This window comes from Dipteris shenzhenensis, chromosome 30 (assembly GCF_047967505.1).
Source record: "Dipteris shenzhenensis isolate YYH24624 ecotype China chromosome 30, Dip_SZ_1.0, whole genome shotgun sequence".
Lineage (NCBI taxonomy): Eukaryota > Viridiplantae > Streptophyta > Polypodiopsida > Gleicheniales > Dipteridaceae > Dipteris > Dipteris shenzhenensis.
In genome coordinates, this window is record NC_141625.1 from 20,980,826 (window position 1) to 21,003,994 (window position 23,169).

Below are 23,169 nucleotides of genomic sequence, written 5' to 3' on the forward strand. Positions count from 1 at the left end.
CCTATTTCATGCATTTAGGCCTCAAAAGTAGGACCCCATTGGCAACACAATGGGGTCCTACTTTTGAGGCCTAAATGCATGAAATAGGCAGCGCGTTAACGCGCTGCCTTTTTTCGGCATTCAGACCCTAAAAGTAGCACCCCGTATCTTTGGACTTGCATATCCGAATGGGGTCATGTCATATATCAAATCGTATGGTAAGATCCAATTTAGATGGTTTTCATGTCCATTTTCTCCATCAACTAAAACTATATTCATCAAATAATGTTGTTGATCAATTTTTGGCATACTCCTCCCAAAATCAAGACCCCCATTGCAAAGAAAGGCAAGTAACACAAGTGCTTGTTCTTATGCTCATGAGACAACAAAATGCATGAAATAGGCAACCAATGGGTCCTAATTTTGATGTATGTATGTAAGTATGTATATATGTATGTATATACATACATATATATCTATATGTGTATATGTGTGTGTGTGTGTGTGTGTGTGTGTGTGTATGTATCTATATATATATATATATATATATATATATATATATGTATATGTATATGTTGATGCTTATATATATATATTGATGTATATATTGATGCATACAATTTTGATATATGGAGAAAATGGACATGAAAACCATCTAAAATGGCTCTTGTCGTTCGATTTGATATATGACATGATCCCATTTGGTTTGTAAGTCCAAAGATATGGAATCCTACTTTTAGGGCCTGAATGCCTTAAATAGGCAGCACGTTAACGCGCTACCTATTTCATGCATTTAGGCCTCAAAAGTAGGACCCCATTGGCAATGCAATGGGGTCCTAGTTTTGAGGCCTAAATGCATGAAATAGACAACGCGTTAACACGCTGCCTATTTTAGGCATTCAAGCCCTAAAAGTAGTACCCCGTATCTTTGGACTTGCATATCCAAATGGGGTCATGTCATATATCAAATCAAACGGCAAGATCCAATTTAGATGGTTTTCATGTCCATTTTCTCCATCAACTAAAACTATATTCATCAAATAATGTTGTTGATAAATTTTTGGCATATCCCCCCAAAATTAAGACCCCCATTGCAAACAAAGGTAAAGAACACAAGTGCTTGTTCTTATGCTCATGAGACAACAAAATGCATGACATGGGAAACCAATGGGGTCTTACTTTTGATGTTTGTATGTATGTATGTATGTATATATATGCATGTACATACATACATACATACATACATACATACATACATACATACATATATATATATATATATATATATATATATATATATATATATGTATGTATGTATATGTTGATGCATATTTGTATATATTGATGTATATATTAATGCATACAATTTTGATATATGGAGAAAATGGACATGAAAATCATCTAAATTGGCTCTTGCCGTCTGATTTGATATATCACATGACCCCATTTAGATTTGTAAGTCCAAAGATACGGGGTCCTACTTTTACGGCCTGAATGCCTAAAATAGGCAGCGCGTTAACGCGCTGCCTATTTCATGCATTTAGGCCTTAAAAGTAGGAGCCCATTGTGTTGCCAATGGGGTCCTACTTTTGAGGCCTAAATGCATGAAATAGGCAGCGCGTTAACGCGCTGCCTATTTTAGGCATTCAGACCCTAAAAGTAGCACCCCGTATCTTTGGACTTGCATATCCAAATGGGGTCATGTCATATATCAAATTGAATGGCAAGATCCAATTTAGATGGTTTTCATGTCCATTTTCTCCATCAACTAAAACTATATTCATCAAATAATGTTGTTTATCAATTTTTGGCATACCCCCCCCCAAAATCAAGACGCCCATTTTGTTGTATGTATGTAAGTGTGTATATATGTATGTATATACATACATATATATCTATATGTGTATATGTGTGTGTGTGTGTGTGTGTGTGTGTGTGTGTGTGTGTGCACATGTATGTATGTATGTATGTATGTATGTATCTATATATATATATATACATACATACATACATATGTATATATTGATGCATATATTGATGTATATATTTATGCATACAGTTTTGATTGATGGAGAAAATAGGCATGAAAAACATCTAAATTGGCTCTTGCCATTCGATTTGATATAGGACATGATCCCATTAGGATTTGTAAGTCCAAAGATACGGGGTCCTACTTTTAGGACCTGAATTCCTGAAATAGGTAGCTTGTCAATGTGCTGCCTATTTCATGCATTTAGGCCTCAAAAGTAGGACCTCATTTGGTCCTACATGGGGTCCTACTTTTGAGGCCTTAATGTATGAAATAGGCAGCACATTGACGCGCTGCCTATTTTAGGCATTCAAGCCGTAAAAGTAAGACCCCGTATCTTTGGAATTACAAATCTAAATGGGGTCATGTCATACATAAAATCAAATGAGCCAATTTAGATGTTTTCATGCCTATTTTATCGATTTAATAAAACTACATGCATCAAATAATGTTGTTTATCAATTTTTGGCATACACCCCCAAAATCAAGACCCCCATTGGAAAGAAAGGTAAGGAACACAAGTGCTTGTTCTTATGTTCAGGAGACATTAAAAAAGAGGCCTAGTAGCCCAAAAATGGTAGCGCATCAATGCGCTATCATTTTTTGGTTTTGAGGTCTCTTTTTTATTGTCTCACGAGCATACATATGGAGGTTATTATACAATATAACTAAGAAGTAGTATTGAAGTAGTTCTACAATTTGGATGCATTAAGAGCATTCATATAGCAAGGAAGAATATAATAATTGAATACATTTTTTTTCAATACATATTGCTAGTGAGACTACCAAAAAGAGGCTCTACCCCTCATGATGTCTCTAGATACAGAATATGAGATTGCTTAATGCTTGGGTTGCAGCTGGAAATGTTGCGTGGGCAAAGCCACTATATGCCTCAAGTGTTGGAAATTGATGTATGGCTCAAGTGCTAGAATGTGCAAATCATGGCCAAAATCAAGACCCCTTAGAGATTCCATGAGGGCTATCCTTTTACTACTACACACGTCACCTTTAGTCAAGGGCAGAACCATTCGTCATCAGAGGCAGCAAGTTCATGGGACCCCATCCCATGATCCAAGGCATTATTCAAAGACAAAGTATTTCTGACCATTCCCAAATTGAGTTTGCCAATTCCTAATCTGATTGATTTCATTTACAAGACTTGCAATGCTTGCAAAGCCCTTGCTTAAGCTTGAATGAGCCTCTTGATTTTGGGGGTATAATGGTCAAAAATGGCTTAACACGCCCAAAATCAAGAGGCTGATTCAAGCTTAAGCAAGGGCTTTGCAGGTCTTGTTTTTGGGTGGCAAAAGCATGAAAAATGACAGCGCATTAAGGTGTTGCCATTCTTATGCTTCCCCCCTCCAAAAACAAGACCCCCAAGCTATTAATTGGAGACACCAAAACGAGGAGAAGGATGACGTGAGGAGTAGAGGAGCTGGCCAATGAGGGGAGGGACAGCCTTGGAATTGCCAGCAACAAGCATGATGCAAGGAGGTGAGAAGGCAAAGAAGCAAGGAGGTGAGGAGGTGAGGAAGCAAGGAGGCAAGGAGGCAAGAGGCAGTCTTGAAGGGCAACAAGAGGGTGGAGGTGGCCGAAAGAGTAAGCAGGAAGGGATGGAGATTGCTTGTAGGAAATGCTTGGATTAATGCTACAAATGCCATTTTTTTGTGTGTGTTTTGCAGCATGAAATTTTTATGGCATTTTTTTAAAAAAAAATACAACATTGTTGTGATTAATTGCGCTACAAACAACTCAAGCCGTAAAGCACCATGGATTAGTACAACAATATACATCACAAATGGATGCATACACTCATATACATCACCGATGGATGCATACACTTATACTCACATCAATTTCCAATATTGTATTAGATGGACCCTTAGCATATATGTGTGCATAGAAGACCATTTCCTACATTGATCCCTGATTTCATAGTTAAATTATTCCCTTTTGTCACATTCTAACATGTGAAGATTTAATGTACATGCAGTATGGGCACATTATATTGCAGTTTATGACTAACTTTTTTTATGAATGCATGATAGTTGTATACGGTCAAGGAAGGTATATTATCATTTTTTAATGACAACATTACTCTATGCTCCATTTTATCCTATATTAGAAACTATGATCACTAGATATTACATAAATATATTGCTCCATTATATCCTATACTAAAAACTATTTTGACCCAAATACATAATGCCAATTGAGGTTAGTACTCATGACAAGGGATGAAAACAATCTAATGGTATGAATGAGATCTTGTAAATTTTGGATATATAATATGGGTACTATGTTGATTGAGCTATTTTTGTAAGGGAATATTTTCAACTTAATTACTAAATACATACTTACAATGGTGACCTGATTCCCATCTATATGTATAATCAAGTTTTACTTTGTGTTAAAAAAAAAGCTTTTGCATAAGGTTAAAATTCGAATAGTATTTATATTTGTTTAAGACTACCCATTGAGTTGGCTCCTATCCTTATATTGAACATGATAATGTTCATAAATATTTTATGAATACAAATAGATAGCATTGGCTCTCTTTTTAGTGGTTGGGAATGAACCCTAAAAGTACCCTAAAACGACTATGTATTCCCTTATTTGTAGCATGGAAGTGATCATGGTAGAGTGGCATAGTCCCTATTTTGCTTTTTTCATAGGTTCTTTTGCTACTCATGGTTGGCGGATACACCAGGGCATAGATCCGAATAGATATTTGGTTTTTTGCTTCAACTTGCTTGATTATTTCACTTGAATCATGCTCCTCTTATGCTTGAGTTTGTGTCACATATTGAGTTTAACATAATAGTCTACATGATACTGGATGAGCACTCAACATAGTGGTTAGATGCATTCATTTCTAGTTCCGATAGAACTATCATTCAGACATTGGTCATAATAGAAGTATGGAAGGCTAAAATCCTTTTTTGGCTCCCTAAGTTTTTTAAAGCATGGTATTGTCCAGATTACATAGGTATTTTCACTAAGCAAAATTAATCCTTAGGATGAAAATGTGTTTTTTTTCTTTTGACATAGTTAGTTCTATTTCCATGTTTTTGGATCGAATGTACGGATGATCTTCTGCAAGCATAAAAGACATGATATGTATATGTAGCACATGATCATGTTTACATATTTTCAGTCATATATTCTACCTTGTGATCTATCATAATCTTGCTGTGTGGATGCTCAATCTGAGTAGTGTTTGCTTTTTTTATCGCAAATTTTATGTATTGTTGTGTCTCTACCTCTCCACAATGACTCAAATTGATAGTATGGGGATGAAAGAAAAGTTAATTGTGAGTTTTAGGCATGCCTTCATTGTTGGAATATGTTTAATTTGCTTATGATCACATCAATTGTTCCAATGATATTGAGAGGAATAAGATGCTGGATGAGGTTCTCGCTCGCTTGAAACCTATTTAATCTTGCTCGCTTATTTGGGGCTGCTCGCTTTTCTCCGCTCGCTTTTTGGTAATCCTCCATTCAAGGTACTTGAGGTTTTTGATCAAGGCACCTTCCAATTGGTTGACCTTCATGGCAATGCATTTGATAGACTAGTGAATACCCCACTCAAGCAAAGATAAATACAATCTCTCTGCAGCTCTCTACTGACCTCAATCAAGATGATGTTTGTGTTTCAACTGTTCAGATTGAAGAATTTGTGTACAACAGACTCCGACAAAAGTCCAATGCCAGTCTAACAAACACAAAAGAAACGAGTTGTTTCATCACCAACAAAACTCAGGTATGCTCTAAACCATACAAACTCAATCACATAAGTGGTGAAGGTACACAGGAGTTAGCAAACACACCCACAATGGAAAGGCTAAACCCAATGACGATCCAACACTAATCTGACCACAAAAGGCCCGACTCCAATCCAACTACTACAATGCCAATGACTAAGAACAACGAGTACAATCGACTAGTGTGTTTGACTCTGACTCCAATTCGATGGGTGTGTGCAAGTGGACAAACGACTCTGACTTCGATCCAACGAGTCTTTTTGAGTTTGCTTTGACAACACAGTTCGATTTTAATCCAACTGAGATGTCTGATTTCGATCCGCTTCACACAAAATAAAAGACTGCACGACCGATCTGATACACTGCTTCGGCATCCAACCCAGCTCCGACGTTCAAAAGAGACTCCGACAATGCCTTGACTCTCCATGAAAAGCAAGGCAATATATACCACGAGTACTAGATTGTCTGTACCGACTACACTGCCCAAGGACGTACGCGATATCAACCCGATTCCTATCAACAAGCCTGTTCCCTCGGATAAGGCTCTCACTCCTACAATAGCCATCCTCACCAAACCCTACCTGACAAACTCCATCATGGAGTATAACACCTATAGTGCCAAACGCAAGATCACCACTAGTCCCTCCCAATTGTCGAAAAGCTAGACTACCAATTTCTTGCATGCCAAACTAATGGAGCGTCTATCGCAATGACACATCGACACAAGCTTCTCCTACACAATTGATCTACTTATGGGGCCCAAGCAAAGCCATCAGCTCACACTTCCCAGTGCCTTAGATCAGCCCACAACCAAACCTTGAGCTCTTAAGCGCTACAACGCTCCTCAATGTAGCCATGGGTCCCAAGAAGTCTCTCACCCCTTCTCGCAAAAGCCCACGCCGGAGCCCGCCGACCGCAGAAAAGACTATACACATAGCAGACCCAGAGGAGACTAAATTGGATGGAGAACCACCCCTTCCTCTGCAAAAGAAGCAGATGCTCATGGCTAGCTTTGCAAACTTTAAGTTATCATTGGATCTCTCCAAACATCAGAAGTGGCTAAAGAAAATCGGTTTATTGCAGTATGCGAGCTTACCTTGGGCGTCCTAGAAGGCTTCACCGCATGCACTAGCACAATACAAGAGCTTCCAGAGAAGCGGAGGTATACTTGCAGAGAATGTCATGGTTTCCCCTGAGATTATAGCAGAGGTCTTTCAACTACCCATCATCAATGAGAAGGTTGTGTATAAAAAGGATGTTGATTTTGACATGCAGAAAGAATTTGTACCACCAGAGACACATAAGAATTATTTTTTCATCTCAATAATGTTCAGGATTTGAGAAGGCACTAGTAGCTTGTTTGGTATCTCGAAAGGATGCAGTTGCTAGAGTAAAGACAAATACTATGAGCAGAGATTCTTATGCTACACTGAGTGCAGCCAAGAAGCGAACAAAGATATCATGGGCACATCTACTCCACTCACAGCTTATGAGCGAGATGTCCAGAAAGGAATTGAGCGCTTCAAATGCTCATTCCAAGATAGGACCGTTTATTGCTACCTTATTTGAATTTGTCGGCCAGATGGGTATGAAGACCACAGAGGTAATCCTTCAGTACAGAGAAGAGCACACCAAAGCAATGCACAACAGCTAGCATGAGGAGGAAAAGACAAAGCAAGACATGCTTCAAGCATTGGAAAATGATCAGTACTCCAAAGAGGAAGCTACTATGGTTGTGTATGGCCAATCTTTGGCAAAATGCCTATGGGATACACCCTTAGTAGGAACAAAGTTGTTAGCTACCTTGGCAGAGCCCAAATCTTCTAGAAGATTAAATTATATCCTTGGGCTAAACATGCTTCAAAAGACAGAGACCTGGAAAAAACTAGACGAGAACATTGCTAGTATATTGGTTGCAATGCCTCCCAGAAGCTCCTACTAAGCCCTCTCCCCTGTCCACAACATGACAGACTTGCACCAATCCACAAAACAAGATATGACCAGTCCACTTGCAATAGGAATAGACTCCAGCATGGAGCCGGAACATGCCCTCATAGTCTTGCAAAACTATTTTGCTAAGCAGAGAAAGGTACAGATGCAGTTGGAAAGGCAAGTGCAAGAATTGATAGAAGATAAGAACAAAGACATAAATATATGCTTAAGTAGTCGGAAATGCAGAAGAAGTTCCACGCCACTTAGTTGGAACTCGAGGCAATCAAGAAAGAATATTCCCAATACAGAGAATCTCAAAGCTCAATGCCCAAGTGAGAGTACAGAAGGAATGCCTGCCAATTGTAACAAATTGGCTAGAGGAAATGAAAGCAGATTTTTTTCTACAATTAGATTGAATGGGTGCAGCCCACACATACTTAAATATTGAGAATACTATACTGAAGGAACGGATCCCTGTATTGGATAAAGTTGAACAACAGCTCAAGGACATGGCAGAAGAGGTAGATGGAGTTTTCCTCAGCTCCTTCAAAATCACAGATATGAAGAATCAGCTGGTCTTTATGTCTCAAGACCTATGGTCAAATCTTAAAAAAAAGCATGTTCATAATTGCTCAAAGGCCTTATGATGCCTTTGCGTCTGTTGCATATGCATACAATATCATGGCACAGGAATTAGAGATGCTCCTATCTAAAGCACAGGGTGCAAAACAGAGGCAGATGCCCATGCATGATGACACAACATTGTTTGATTGGAAAGCAGAGCTTGAAAAGCCCATTGCAACACACCAACAGAACATGTCAATAGAATTGGATGCAAAGCACACCACATTCATGGATGCCACATATGAGGACACAGAAAACATGACAACCCTGAGCCATGCCTTGACCCCTGGTGTAGATATTGTAGAAGAACATACAACATTTGAGGAGGAACCAGAACTGAACGAGACCTACAAAGAAGATGCAGATGAGGCAGACCCAATCACGCTCTTGGAGATCACCCTTGAGAAAGAGACATCACTCCCTTTCAATTTCTCTAGTGTTGCTTGAACTTTCTAGAACGTCATCGTTTCTCTTGTATCAGGAAATAAGTGCATTGTCTTCTTCACTAGCACATCCTGGAGGTCTATTGGCAAGCTAGAAATATTGACTCCACCATGGTTACTAATACGAGCGTTGGGGTATACATCTAGAATGTCCTATCTCTTCCACTACTTCTTGAAGATGTGTGCTTGAAAATTTCCTCGACGATTGGCAAGGCAAGCATTCAGTGACATATTAAACCACATCCCGCCACATGCCATCCCATATGAAACTCTGTCTAATTCTTTGATTAGAGAAATCTTTCTCCTCGGGACTAGAACACATGAGACTCTCAAAATAGAGCGAAAGCGAGACAAAAATGGAGAAGAGAGACAAATGAATAATCCCCTTGATTGCATTGCATGAGTAATGGTGCATATAGGGAGAGACACACCCCTTCATGCCACAAATGCACACCCCTTGGCATCCCACATATACACCCTTTGGCACCACCACCCATACAAATAATGCTTTACCTGTCACATTAATTGAGGACATAGTTTTACAAAGTCACTTTGATCATTTGTTCGATAAGAATCCCTGCTATTATCAGGCTTCATCATTTGCACAAGGTCTAGTTCACATGTTCTTTCTACCTTAGGGATGTTACCCTTAGCCAGAGGCTCTTCTCTCTCGCCAGCTGAATCGGTCCATCTCAATTTGACACCAAAGTCATTCGTATAGCAAGGACCTGCTACTTGAATAGTGGACTCAATATCATATACATTTTTCTCCAAAGGGTTCCCAACACTTCTTGTGGTAGCCTTTGCTTTCCAACAAGTTGGCAATGGGTTGAGAAAATATCATGTTAAATTGCATATTATTAGCATTAGGGATCATTCACCATACTAGCAATATTGCAATACCCCTCATGAACTCAGAGAGTAGGATTTTGTTGTCTCCCCAAGGACGTGACTATTAGATGATCCCAGAGAGCAAGAATGCAGGACGACGTGCACTTGTGATAGACATGAATGGTGTGTTGATATATCATCACAACCGTGAAAGCAACTATTTTGGCCTCGATGGCATCATCACACACAAGACTTCCACAGAGGGCCCGATCATGACTTGACATTTCTAGTGCCAGAGGACACAGAGACTTTTCTGTGGTGGGCTGCTCGATGGCAACAAGGTACATGACCAAGGTTACAGGTAGTATTTGCAGTCTCCTTGAACAATTTCACAGAAAACATCTCGTAAACTATGTCCTTTGCCTCGGTCTGATAAACATGTCACGTGCCCCAAAAGCAATCAGCTCCACAATTGGGGCTGTCACCCATCCAGGCTGCACATCATACTTTTCTACAACTAGCAAGCTGTCTGTATCTTCCCAAGCACCAAAGTAGTCTTCAAATGCAAATTTTTGGCGATCCCATGAGTTCAACCATTGCCATAACTAGGGTCCTACATGCTTCACCAAAAAATTGTGTTGCCAATGCACAAGGACTGAATCTAACTTTGGGAGTACATTTCTAGTACACTTGTAGAAGGTGTCATCTAGAAGCATGGTGCTCGACACGTCATAGAAAGGGTTTTTCTCCCAGAAATACCACATGTGCTTGAAAAAGATTGGTTTCCCATCAGAAATGGTGAAATGTGCCCTATCCTGAGGTGTAATTTTTGGCTACTAGATCATGTACAATTGTTCAGCTGGATCATAAATATAATACCAGACCATGTAATTATTCTTTGTGACTTGCATCATGTCTTGCCTAGCTGTAGTGCTTTCTGATTGCTTGCAAATATTATCAGTAACTTGGATCATGTGCCCTATGGTTGGATCATGAAGTATTAATTTTTCTAATGGATCATGACCATTACTTGACTGATGTATATACAGTGGTTTCTCACATATTTGGTACAGCCAATCATACTTTAAGGCTTCTTTTTGGGGGGAGACAAATAAACAATCATAGAAAATGGCAAGCAAATAAACAATCATAGAAAATGAAAGCATGGGAAATAAATTAATTAGAATGTGGTCTAGAGATCATAAGGCATGCTATTGTAGACAACCTCATACTTTTCAAGTGATAGCAAGTACAAGTTTCTCTCTCGCTCAATGACTTCCAGTGGAAACTTGATTGACCTTACAAGATGGGAATATAATATGACCTCAGGTTTGTGATCAAGAAGCCTATAGCGGAAGTCACCTTGATGACCATAAAAGAGACCCATCACAACAAAGGAGTTTGCAACAATTATGTTGCCCCAAGCATCTTGTATAGCCTTTTGGCTCTTCTCCTTAGCCTTGGTACACTTCAAGATGTAGAAGTCAGGCAGTGGAAAAGCACTCATAAAGCAGTCAAGAAAAGGACAAGTAGTCATAAAGCACTGCCAAAGCAATAACAAGCACATGCAAAGCACTACCAAAGCAAATGTAAAGCTCTGCCAAAGCACATGTAAAGCTCTACCAAAGCACATGCAAACCAATCACAAAAGCAAAGCAGTGACAAAGCAGCACTAAAGCATTGCCATAGCACGAAAAAGCACATGTAAAGCACTCCCTCGAATAGAAAATAGTGTAGAAGCAACCACAAATCAATGTTAAAGTACTTTCAAAGTAGTCTCAAAGCACATACAGAGAACTTGTAATTTTCATGCAAAGCACATTACAAGTAGAAAGCAGCGGAAAAGCACTCATAAAGTAGTTAAGAAAAAGACAAGCAGTCATAAAGCACTACCAAAGCAGTAACAAGCACATGCAAAGCACTACCAAAGCAGTCATAAAGCATTGCTAAAGCATTGACAACTAGTCAAAAAATCAAGCTATGAAAAATCAAAAAATCAAGCTATGAAAAAATAGTTTTTAAAAAGAAAGCACTGGTAAAGCAGTCACACTGAGATGCCATAGAAGCTTCTAAAGTGAAAGACAACCTAAAGCACTTGCAAGAGCACTTGTAAAGTGACAAAGCCAACCCGGCACATGTGAAAACACTTCTAACATTGCTAAAGCACATGCCAAGCACAAGCAAAAACTAGTCACAAACCATTCTCAAAGCAGTTACAAGAGAAGCTATGAGTGACATGGCCATGCAAGTGGACCAAGCGGCATTGACAAAGCAGTCCAACAGAAGATCCACTTGAATGTGTGATTCCTTAACTTGGAGTCTACATGGCTCTAGGTAGTTACATAGTCGTGAGAATGAAACCTCAAATCAATTCATCGTGGCAAAAACTAGTCTAGAAACAATTTATTATGGCAAAAAACAGTCTAGAAGCACTTCATTATGGCAGAAAGCAGTCTAGAAGTAGTTCATCATGGCAAAAACTAGTCTAGAAGTAGTTCATCATGGCAAAAACCAATCTATAAGTAATTCATTATGACTCAGACGAGGAATCATGGGGAGGTGAATCCAGACCGGAGGTTCCTCAAGAAGATGGACAGGGTGCTTTACATAGGTTTTTCTACTTATCCTCTTTTTACAAACATCTTTCTTATTGGGGGACACTCGTGTTTCCTGAGTCCAAAATGTAGAAAAACTATTTTGAACCTCTAATGTAATGCTGCTACATCGTTGTTGTTGTCTTCGGTAGGAGGATAGTGATAGCATTCCCTGTTCTTCGATGGGCAAGTGAGATTTTGCAGAGTAGAAGTTTCTCCTGTGGACACCCAAAAGCTTGGAAGCCTTTGCAATGCTGAAATCTTGGCATTCTTGTGCATCAAAATTCATCAACGTCATCATCGTAGACCTTTTGAAGAAAACGTCATCATGGCTTCGTGGTTGTTTGACATGGGTTAAGGTTCTGCGCATATTGGTTATGATTGTTTTCTACAACAACTATACTTCTTTGTTGGCACTATGCAAATGCTTGATATTGGGATGAAACAACATTTGCATGAAGATAGCCTTTCTAGTTTCTGAGTCCATTCCTCTTGTTTGTTCTTCAAAGAAGGAAACAACCTCCTTTGCTATCTTTCGTCTCTTGTCCATGTCAAATACAACATTTTCTTGATTTGCCATAGCTCGCTTTGCCCTTGCTTTCTATCATTGCTTTCTTTTCTTTGTAGCCTCGTACTCTCTGATAGCGTCTACCTCTTTTTCTTGACGGGTCAGTTACTTCAATGTCTCTGCATTGACATCCTCAGGTCCCAAAAATAGATAAACTACATGCACCTACAAAAAGTAGCATAAAGCAGTGCCATCTGAACTCATTTGCAATGTCATTTAAGAAATAGAAAAGAAAAGACGTTTCCTACAGAGGCATGTACCATTTTTTGATAGGAAATCTAAGTATGAACTTTGTTGGTCTTGGGGACACTGTTAATTTAGCAAGATTGTTTGCAAATATTTCGTTGATTTGAAGTGCTGCTACTCTGTTCTAGTCTCAAGTTAATTTGTTTCTTGCTGGTAGTAATAAGATATGTGATTAAAGTGGTTCTCTCTATCTATAACATCTAGCACACTTCTTGATCAAGCTTTTCAAAGCCAGTCCATGTCTCCACAAACAACTCCTACTCTAACATAGATGTTTATGAGATCAAGGACTTTGTCGCTCTCACCTCATACAATTTTTTTGGTGATTGCTCCACCTTAATCTAAAGTATCCTCACTCTTCAAGGTTCTTCATGTAGGCCTCAAACGTCCTAGCATGGATCTTTCTCTAGCTTTCTTCAATATGTCATTCATGTTGAGATATCGAGCTCCACTCGTGATATGCCAGGGTGACCGTTGTGCATTTATGTCATCGACTTGTTAGCTGTAGATGCAGTTGGTACACCGCCCATGAATAATAGTTGGATGACAGCTATCTTTATGTACTCTAGTTAGTGGCTCAGTTAGTATGCCACCTTAATTAGCTGAGTTTGGTTTGAGACCCACATATAGGGTTCACCTATTCTTTTGTACTTAGAGTTCTTTTGGCTTACACAATTAAGAAGAGGAAAATTGTTTTTAGCCTCCACCTTTATGTATATTCCCCCATTGTGTATGTTTGAAAGCTACAAGTGAGACTCCTTCCTTCTCTCCCACTCTCTTCACTTGGTATTAGAGCTTGGTTCATGGTAAGGAGCTCAAGAAAGCAAACCAAGTTCGCGGTGTCCTAGTAAGAGGATCAGTGTTGCTTTCCTTTTTTTTCAAGTTTGGGAGCAAATCTCTGCAGGTAGCATAGCCGGAAAGTGCAAGAGTGCACTGTCTCAGATTGGGATGCCCTTCATAGTGTGGTGAGAGGGCAATATATTATTTTTTTGATTTGAGGCCATTTTGGGGCCCATTTTGGTAGTAGAAGTTTTCTGCAGGCACTCAGGAAAGTGCCCTGTTTTTGCTGTGTGACCACTGTTCTGTAGGTTGGTGAAAAGTTATTATAGAAATTACATCGTATACTGTGTGGTCAAATACCACTCTCATCAGTTTTGCAGATTTTCCCTTGTGAAGCAGAAGTTGTGTTTTTTTGCAGTGATAGAATATTTTGCAATGTTCTATAATGGCATCTGATGCTCTTTCATAGATTGTCACTGAAGAGATTGACAAAGAACAACTTCCAAGCATGGAAGTTTAGCATGACGAATTTCCTTAAGGGAAAAGGCTATTCGGAGTTCATTACTAGAGCTGAATAAGAACCAGTTATTCCTAATGTTCCCAATCAACAGGAGTTGCAGGCATTTAAAGGTTGGCATGAGAGAGCGAGAAAAGTTATGTACTGGCTGTCTATCAGTATTTTAGATTCTATGATTGTGCATATTCAGGATGCAAGCACACCGAAGGAGGCGTGGGATACTTTGACAAAAATGTATAGCACAAATATGCAAGCCAGGAAAATGTAGCTCAAGCAGGAGTTGCATAATGTGCAGAGAGAAAATATGAGCATCAATGACTACCACATGAAGGTGAAGAAGATTGCAGGTGCACTTGCTTGTATTGGGTCGCCAGTGGAAGATGATGATTTAGTTTTTGTGACCTTGAATGGTCTAGGAAAGGATTATGCACAATTTCGGACATCCATTGCCGTCCGTGAGAATTTTCCTGATTTTGAGGAGTTGATTGCTCTTCTAATTTTTGAAGAGCAGAGAAATGTTGGTGCATCTTCTTCAAGAGGAACTTCAAGAGAAGCTGTCTTCTACTCAAATGCTAGAAGAGGTAGAGGCAAAGGTAGAGCAGGCTGATTTGGAGGCCGTGGGAAAAATCAGAATATGCAGCCAATTCAAGAAAACCAGTCTTATGGAGGAGGACATGGTAACTTTAGAGGTAGGGGGAGCCAAAGAGGTCGTGGTGGATGGTAGAGAGGCCAAAATGCAAACAACAATGTTGAATGCTCTACTGTGGTAAAATGGGTTAGATGGTCAAAGACTGCTATAAAAAGCAAAATGATACCATGACTGGAAAATTGCAGTAAGGCAATTATGCATCCTCTAGTAGACACGGTGATGACAGAAATGAGCATCTGTTTATGGTGCAGCACATGAACAATTCTGTGACAAGTGCAGAAGAAAGTAATGATGTGTGGTATGTTGACTCAGGTGCATCAAACCACATGATAGGTCATGCAGAATAGATACAAGATGCAAGGAAAATGGAAAGACTAGGATTTGTGGAGACTGGTGATGATACTGCACATCCTCTTGTGCAGATTAGTAAAATTTCTTTGTCTATGCAGGATGGAAAAAAGAAATACCTGTCTGATTTATTTCATGTCCCGAATATCACCAAGAACCTAGTTTCTGTTGGTCAAATGGTTGAGTAGGGTTTGCAGGTTAGATTTAATCCTCATGGATGCTTTGTTGAGGATATGAAAAATAAAGGTCACTTGATAGCAAAAGGGAAGAAGAAGGGCAGAATGTTTACGTTGGATGCGGACATGCCTGAATTGAGTGTAGCAATGTTTGCACATGGGACCGGTGTAGTTGCAGATATTGATATCTGGCATAAACGCATTGGTCATGTTAATGTACATCGACTTAAATTAATGTAGGCCAAAAATATTGTTGCAGGATTGCCTAAGTTCAAGGTTGCAAAAATGCATAAGGTATGTGAAGCCTGTCAATTTGGAAAATAGGCAAGGAAACCATTTCCTAGACATGTTCAAGAGAGTAAGAGGCCATTGGAATTAATCCACTCTGATGTGTGGGCTACTAAAGCTGCATCTATTGGAGGCTATCATTATTTTATCACTTTTATTGATGACTACAGTAGAAAATTTTGGGTGTATTTTATGAAAAAGAAAAGTGAAGTGTTTGGGTATTCAAAGCTTTTAAAGCTATGGTTGAAAAAGAAACAGGCCTGCAAATAAAATGCCTAAGGTTAGATGGAGGTGGAGAGTACCTCTCAAATGAGTTTGCAAGTTTCCTGCAGGAGCATGGCATAAAGCAACAATATTCATGCAGTCATACCCCACAGCAAAATGGACTTGTAGAAAGGAAAAACATGCATATTGGAGAGGTATCTCGTGCCATGCTTAACAAAAAAGACCTGCCAGATTATTATTGGGCTGAAGTAGTTGCTACAGCAGTCTACATAATGAGCAAGAATCCCACTGTATCAATACATGGCATGACGCCAGAGGAGAGGTATATTGGTAGGAAACCAGATATTTCTCATTTGAAAGTTTTTGGTTGCATTGCCTATGTTCATGTGCCAAATGAGTTGAGATCCAAGTTGGATCCAAAAGCTGAGAAGTGCATCTTTATTGGTTATTCTCTGCAGTAGAAAGGGTATAGATGCTATGACCCTTCTACTCATAAGTTTACAGTGAGGAGAGATGTTTTTGATGAGATGAGCAGCTTGTATAAACTAGTAAATGTGATTGATGATGTAGATGCACAAAATGGTAATGCTGCACAAAATTCACAGTAGCAATCAAAAAATATTAGTGGACCTGTAGTGTCCTCTATCAGTGGTTCACATACCTCGCCATGGATAGGCAGATTGAGATCAAGAGGATCTCCTCAAAGCAATGTAGATAGTGGTATGCAAGTATCACAAAAAGGAAAAGAGAAAGTAGATCAGCCCATGGTTGATCTAAATGCAGGTCATTCTTATGTGAATGGTGAATCCAGTGGCTCAGAACAGAGTTACACCTGGAGTAAGGAAGACAAGGGATGTCTTGAGAGCACCTAGTAGTGAGCCTATTTTGTGCAGGCCTATTAGAGCTAGGTATCCTATGGATAGGCTGAAATATGATGGATTTATAGCCATTCACTATGCCTATATGGTCAAAGTGATACATGAACCAGAACCCACTTCTTTTGAGCAAGCCATGGGAAAAGAAAAATGGGAGAAAGCCATGGATGAAGAAATGGATACCTTGGAAGCAAATGCTACATGGGAATTGGTGCCTTTGCCTAAAGACAAGAATGCAATTGGCTGCAAGTGGATTCATAAGGTGAAGCACAATGCAAATGGTTTTGTGAATAGATACAAGGCAAGATTAGTTGTTAAGGGGTATGCATAGACATATGGCATTGATTATGAAGAAACATTCAATCTGGTTGCAAGATGGCAACCGTAAGAGTAGTCATTGCTATGGCTGCATCAAAGGGATGGTCTTTACATCAGATGGATGTAAAGAATGCTTTCTTGCATGGTGATTTGCAAGAAGAGGTCTATATGGAGCAGCCACCAAGTTATGTTCATGATGTTCATCCTGAGTTTGTTTGTAGGTTAAAGAAAGCCTTGTATGGCTTGAAGCAAGCACCCAGAGCATGGTCTGACAAGATAGGACAATATCTTGTCATTATTGGCTTTTCAGATTTCAAAGGCAGATTTCTCACTTTATGTGAGAAAAAAAGAGAAAGGAATTATGTTGCTTGTCATTTATGTTGATGATTCGATCATCACAGGTGATAGTGATGAAGATATCCTTCATGTGAAAATGCTATTAAAGCAGAAGTTTGAGATGAAAGAGAGGGGAGGAAAAGGGAGGGAAAGAGGGGGGAAAGAAGGAGGAGAAGAGAGGGGAGAAGAGGAAATAAGAGAGAAGGAAAGAGAGAAAAAGAGAGGAAAAAAAAGAGGGGAAAGAGAGGAAAAGAGAGAAAGAATATGATTATGCTTATGCATGAGCATATGAGCATATGCTCATGCATAAGCATACACAAATGCATATGCTTATGAAAAGAGAGAAAAGAGGATGAAACAGAGGAAGAGACAAGAAAAAAGAGAGGGGAAAAGAAGAAAAGAGAGGAAAAAAGAGAGGGGAAAGAGAGGAAAAGAGAGAAAGCATATGAGCATATGCTCATGCATAAGCATATAAGAAAAAGCATATGCAAATGCATATGCTTATGAAAAGAGAGAAAAGAGGATGAAAGAGAGGAAGAGAGGAAATAAGAGAGGGGAAAAGAAGAGAAGGAAGAGAATGAAAGAGAGGAAGAGAGAAGAAAAAAGAGAGGGGAAAAGAAGAAAAAAGAGAGGGGAAAGAGAGAAAGCATATGATTATGCTTATGCATGAGCATATGAGCATATTCTCATGCACAGGCATATAAGCATAAGCATACGCAAATGCATATGCTTATGAAAAGAGAGAAAAGAGGATGAAAGAGAGGAAGAGAGGATGAAAGAGTGGAAGGAAAAGAGAGGAGAAAAGAGAGAAAAAGACAGGGGAGGAAAGCATAAGCATATAAGCATTAGAGAGGGGAAACAGAGGAAAAGAGAGGGGAGGAAAGCATAAGCATAAGCATATAAGCATATAAGCATAATCATATACAAATGAGAGGAATAAAGAGGGAAGGAAGAAGAGGAAATAAGAGAGGGGAGGAAGAAGAGGGAAAGAGAGGAAAAAAGAGGGGAGGACGAGGGGGGGAAAGAGGGAGGAAAAGAGGGAAAGAGGGAAAGAAGAGGAGATAAGAGAGGAAATAAGAGAAGAGAGGGGAAGAGAGGGTTCCTATGCCCATCACTATAGCTAGTGCTTAAGGTGCTAGCTGCAAGCCAATGCAATCACACAAAAAAAAAGAAAAAGAGAGGAACCACTTTCTTACCTGGAAAAATCAGGGAAAAATCTCGCTCAGAAGAGGAGAGTTTCATGTACTGGCCCTACAAAAGAGAGGAAACATGCCATTTTTTCGGATAACTAATTAGTGAAAGGAGGAGTTTGGAGAAGCAACTTTCCAAAGGGATTGGATTGAGGGGACAAAGAGAATGCACGAAAGGAAGGGAAAGAGGAAGTAGAGAAATACCAAAAAAAGAAGAGGTGAGTCTTCTTTCTTTCACCAAATCTTGTTTTTTGTCCATCAACTCTAAAAATAAAGCATGAAAATTAGCACAGAGGTGAAAGAAGAGAGGTGCCGCTGCCATGGCAGCACTCGATCTATCGAGAGAGAGAGAGAGAGAGAGAGAGAGAGAGAGAGAGAGAGAAAGAGAGAGTGCCGCATGAGAGAGCGACAGAGAGAGAGAGGTTGTGTGTGTGTGTGTGTGTGTGAGAGAGAGAGAGAGAGAGAGAGAGAGAGAGAGAGAGAGAGAGAGAGAGAGAAGAGAGAGAGAGGGAGAGGTGAAGGAAGAGAGGCGAGCTACCGCGGCAGTGCGTGAGAGAGAGAGAGAGAGAGAGAGAGAGAGAGAGAGAGAGAGAGAGAGAGAGTGAGAGAGAGAGAGAGAGACAGAGAGAGAGAGAGAGAGAGAGAGAGAGGAGAGAAAGAGAGGCGCGTTGCCGCGACAGTGCGTGCGCACGAGAGAGAGAGAGAGGTGAAGGAAGAGAGGAGCACTGCCGCAATAGCACACGTGTGCAGGAGAGATAGGGAGAGAGAGAGAGAGAGAGAGAGAGAGAGAGAGAGAGGTAGGTAGGTGAAGGAAGAGAGGCACGCTGCCAGGGCAGCGCACGAGAGAGACAGAGAGAGGGAGGGAGGGAGGGGAGAGAGAGTGGGAGAGGGACAGGTGAAGGAAGAGAGGTGCATTGCCGTGGTAGTGTGTGTGTGTGTGTGTGAGAGAGAGAGAGAGAGAGAGAGAGAGAGAGAGGAGAGAGAGGGAGAGGTGAAGGAAGAGAGAGAGAGAGAGAGAGGGAGGGAGAGAGGCAGCGTGAGAGAGAGAGAGAGAGGGAGAGAGAGGAGGAGAGGTGAAGGAAGAGAGATGCATTGTCACGGTAGCACAAGAGAGAGAGGGGGGGAGATGGAGAGGGAGAGAGGAAGTGCGCGGGGGAGAGAGAGAGAGAGAGAGAGAGAGAGAGAGAGGGAGAGAGAGAGAGAGGAAGAGAGACAACACGAGAGAGAGAGAGAGGGAGAGAGGTAGCACGCGCATGCAGAGAGAGAGAGAGAGAGGGAGAGAGTTAGCATGCGAGAGAGAGAGGGGGGGTGGAGGGAGGGAGGGAGAGGTGAAGAAAGAGAGGCGTGCTGTCGTGGTAGCGCACGAGATAGAGAGAGAGGGAAAGGTGAAGGAAGAGAGGGCCGAGAGAGAGAGAGAGAGAGAGAGGTAAAGTGAAAGACTAGGCGAGGAAGAGAGAGAGGTGAAGCGAGAGAGTAGGCGACGCGAGAGAGAGAGAGAGAGAGAGAGAGAGAGAGAGAGAGAGAGAGGAAACGGAGAGGAAGGGGGAGAGAGAGAGAGAGAGAGAGAGAGAGAGAGAGAGGGAGAGATGAGAGTGCTCTCAACGGAAGCAAGAACGGAAGAAGGAGAGAGAGAGATAGAGAGCCACACAAGTTTGGTGGGTGCAGAACCACCCTAATCTTCTTTTTCATTCATTAAATATGTGTTTGAGTATTGTACATAACCGGGGTAAAGGCACAGTGACCTTTAACCCCCACAACCTCCCACTTAAAGGACAATGTGCCTTTAAGGGAGAACAACCAGTGAGCATACTATCCAATGCCCATCAATACATGACAATACTCAAATCGCTGACTAGGTAGACTCTTCGTCAGCATATCTGCAGGGTTATCATCTGTATGAACCTTGACAAGCTCTATGCGCTTGTCCTCAAATACCTCCCTGATGAAATGGTACCTGACCTCAATGTGTTTGGTCTTTGCATGAAAGACCGGATTCCGTGCTAGCTGAATAGCACTCATGGAATCACTATGCAATGTCGGTACACCTGTATGAATCCCCAAATCTCCCACTAGCCGATCAAGCCATATAGCCTCCTTGCAACCCTCTGTGGCTGCAACATACTCAGCCTCTGTGGTAGAAAAAGCAACGCACTTCTGTGCGCGAGTCATCCACGACACTGCACCACCTGCAAAGGTGAACACATAACCAGAAGTGGATCTCCTACTATCCACATGCCCTACATAGTCTGAATCTGTGTACCCAAGTACACGCATGTCTCCTTTACCAAAGCAGATGCACATCTCCTTGGTACCCTTCATGTACCTCATGATGCACTTAACTGCCTCCCAATGCCTCTTTCCTGGATTAGCCATATACCGGCTAACAACTCCCACTGCAAATGCAATGTCTGGTCTAGTAGCTATCATAGCATACATAAGACTCCCAACTGCTGATGCATAAGGAACCTTGGCCATCATGGCCCTCTCCTCATCTGATTTGGGACTATCTGTATGACTCAGTTTCACATAACCAGAAGTGGATCTCCTACTATCCACATGCCCTGCATAGTCTGAATGCATAGTCTGAATCTGTGTACCCAAGTACACGCATGTCTCCTTTACCAAAGCAGATGCACATCTCCTTGGTACCCTTCATGTACCTCATGATGCACTTAACTGCCTCCCAATGCCTCTTTCCTGGATTAGCCATATACCGGCTAACAACTCCCACTGCAAATGCAATGTTTGGTCTAGTAGCTATCATAGCATACATAAGACTCCACTCTGCTGCTGCATAAGGAACCTTGGCCATCATGGCCCTCTCCTCATCTGATTTGGGACTATCTGTATGACTCAGTTTCACATATGGAGGCAATGGAGTACTCACTGCCTTCCCCCCCTCCATATTGAAACGCTGCAATACTTTTGTAACATACTCTTTTTATGAAAGCCAAAGGAGTTTCCTACTCTGATCACGCGTGATGCGCATACCAAGAATATGACCTGCAAGTCCCAAATCCTTCATATCAAAGGCCTCATGCAACTTGGCCTTTAAAGCATCTAGCTCATAAGTATTCTTGCTAGCCAATAGCATATCATCCACATATAGTGCCAAGATTATCAGGCTATTATCCTTAGCCCTTTTAGTGTAGAGGCAGTGATCAATTTCACTCCTTCTAAAACCCTGGGACCGAATGAAAGCATCAAACTTCTGATACCATTCTCTAGGTGCTTGCTTAAGACCATAGAGACTCTTCTTCAGCTTGCAAACTAAATGCTCTTTGCCCTTTTCTTCAAAGCCTTCCAGCTGCACCATGTAAATTTCCTCATGCAAATCCCCATGCAAGAAAGCTGTCTTGACATCCATTTGCATAAGCTCCATATCCTCTGATGCCACTAGTCTAAGCATGCATCTAAGTGTGGTCATCTTCACAACCGGAGAGAATATCTCATCAAAGTCCACACCCTTCCCTTGCTTGAACCCTTTAGCAACCAAACGGGCCTTGTACCTAGGCACATCATCACCTGTGACCTTCATTTTGTAGACCCATTTACATGGCAATGCTTTCTTTCCATGTGGCAAAGAAACCAAGTCCCAAGTCTTATTCTTCATAAGTGAACTCATCTCTGATTGCATAGCATACTCCCACTTGCGTTGATCCTCACGCATCATAGCCTCTTTGTAGCAAGAAGGCTCCCCGCAATCAGTAAGCATCACATAGTCTACCCTTGGAATAAACCTATCAGGTGGCCTAGACACTCTAGATGATCTTCTCAAGGGCATTTCAGCTTGCTGTCCCATTTGCATATCAGCCACATTTGGCTCATCATTTCCACCAATAGATGATCCATCATCTACCCTTGATTGTATACCTGTGGGAGTACTTGGTGGTACCATTTCTTGCACATTTGGTGCATGGACAGCTTGCTGTCTATCAACATGTGCAGGTGGATTCACATCCTGGAAAGTGATTCTCCTCATTTCCACATCCCTCATGGGTGCCTTATGCATCTTCTTCTCATTGAAGACCACATCATGGCTGCGTATGATCTTCTTTGCTTCTGGATCCCAGAGACGATAGCCCATCTCTCCACTTTCACCATAACCCAAAAAAATGCATTTCCTAGACTTAGGATCTAGCTTCTTTCGAAGCTCTTTTGGCACATGTGCATATGCCTCACACCCAAATATATGCAAATGAGAGTAAGAGGGCTTCTTGCCACTCCATGCCTCTTCAGGAATACCACCATCCAAACTCTTACTAGGTGATCTATTGATCACATGCACTGCAGTCTTCATTGCCTCAGCCCAAAAACCACCAGAAAGACTTGCATTGGAAAGCATGCATTGCAACCTTTCTTGAATGGTACCGTTCATCTTTTCTGCAACTGGATTTTTCTCTGGAGTACGAGGGGATGTGAGCTCCCTCTTAATCCCACGTGTATCACAGAAATGC